The sequence below is a fragment of the Orycteropus afer genome, unplaced genomic scaffold (assembly GCF_000298275.1).
Source record: "Orycteropus afer afer isolate SDZICR_OR568_19922 unplaced genomic scaffold, OryAfe1.0 scaffold00247, whole genome shotgun sequence".
NCBI classification, from domain to species: Eukaryota; Metazoa; Chordata; class Mammalia; order Tubulidentata; family Orycteropodidae; genus Orycteropus; species Orycteropus afer.
Genome location: NW_006921834.1, coordinates 908,034 through 910,231, shown reverse-complemented (window position 1 = coordinate 910,231; position 2,198 = coordinate 908,034).

Genomic DNA, 2,198 nt, shown 5'->3' with positions numbered 1-2,198 from the left:
AAGGAAGGGTTTCTTATGCACAGGGAGATAGCTCAGGGTGCAGAAGAATATGAAGGGATGGACACTGGGAGGAGGTAACTATGGGGAGGAAGTGGGCGGGGAGCTGCTGCATTGTAAATTTTGGTCAATGTCATGAGACAAAGTATATGTGAACTGCTGTATGAAAAGTGAATTTACTCTGTAGATCTTCACTCAAATCCTAATAAAAAGAATAAAATAAAATAAAATAACTGGCCTACATGCAACTAAGCAAACAGAAAAGTGACTCTTGTAGTTGAAATGCAGAAGTTGGTGAAACAGTATTAATTGATTTCTTAGAAATTTCATTACAGAGAGAAGAAAGTCCCTTTCTGAAATCTAGAACCAACTTCAGAATAATGAAAAAAAAATTTCCTTTCTGTAAGAAAGAAAATATTAAACTAATCTTTTGTTGGGGAATTTTTCTAATTTGGAATAAATTATAATGATAAGAGAAAAAGTGTACTCTGCTCATTCATTTTCAGTCCCTTCCTGTCCTTCTTTTTTTGTAACCTGTGCTAGTGGCTGTATATGCTCCATAATCTCCAGGACTTTTCAAAAAATTGATTGATTAATTAGAGAAATTCTGTATGGAAGTAGGCAAAGACACATTAAACAGTATAATATCTTTTTCAGCATCTTCTGAGTTCTACATCTTTCCATCACCATCCAATCTCCATGTCATGATACACAGATGAAAAAGATACAATAGAAGAAACTCTTTGATGTTTCTTGTCAGTGTTATTTTCTGTTGATTTTATCACAATTGGAGATTTGAAGTAGCTTAGAATACACACTTGAAAGGAGATGTACAAATCAGAAAAATCATAGCATCTTGGCAACAAAATCTTACTCAGAAAATGTAAATGTCCTCATTTAATGCAACATTAATACAGCAAATATCAACAAAATAGTGAGATCGACATATAATTTTAACATCAAATACAAATGCAAAAAAATGCAGAGCAGTAGAAACAATTACAGCAGATTATGGAGCATATACAGCCACTAGCACAGGTTACAAAAAAAGAAGGACAGGAAGGGACTGAAAATGAATGAGCAGAGTACACTTTTTCTCTTATGATTATAATTTATTCCAAATTAGAAAAATTCCTCAACAAAAGATTAGTTTAATATTTTCTTTCTTACAGAAAGGAAAATTTTTTTTTTCATTATTCTGAAGTTGGTTCTAGATTTCAGAAATGAACTTTCTTCTCTCCGTAATGAAATTTCTAAGAAATCATCTTACCACGAAAAACAAAACAACCCAGTACAAATTGGTGAAAGTGATTTGAGATATCTAAGGCAATATTTAGGAGCTCTGGTGGTGCAGTGGCTAAGGTACTTGACTGCTAACCAGAAGGCTGGCGATTCAAACCCACCAGCCACTCCTCAGGAGGAAGATGGGGCAATCTATCTGTAGTGATACTGCCTCGGAAACCCAAGGAGGGGTCACTATGAGTCGGGTCTGACTCCATGGCACATAACAACAACAACAACAAAAGCAATACTTACCCTCAAATGATAGTCCATCAGTGTGAAAGTCTTTCCTTTTCCAGATTTGAATATTCAGTTTTTAGGAGATTAGACTTAGAATGTCTTTATCTATCTCTTTGAAATGATAACAGATCAAGAGCAATAAGTATTAAAAATAAATATCAGTAAGATACAATTAAGCATTGTGGTGGTTAAGTTTGTGTGTCCACTTGGCTGGGCCTGGTTGAGTGGCTAAGCAACTGAATGAAGTTATTCCGAATGGTGAGATTAGTAATTAACTCCATGGTGGAATCTATTTGAGCAGCTGAGTAGCTGCCTTAGGGATGTGGTCTGCTTCCTGTATATAAGGAGAAGCCTTGGGAATGGTCTCTAGCTTATGGCACACTTGGACCCTGCATGTAGCCATGGCATTGTTCAGCAGCCTGCCATGCTCTGCCAAACCTGGGACTTTCAATGGACTTGAATCAATGGCCTGCCTTGTTGTTTGGTAACATCGAGACTGTGCCATTTTATTTGTTGACCTTGGGCTTGTTAGCCTCAGCAGCCACTAGCTTCCTGAGTGAGAGATGCCTCTTTAACTTCAGTGGGCCCGGAGCAAGAGGCAGAGCTGAAGCCCAAGGTTGAGGGGCTTTCACACAGCTCCCAGAGCCTGTCACTTTGAACTTGGACTTCTAGCCTCCCAA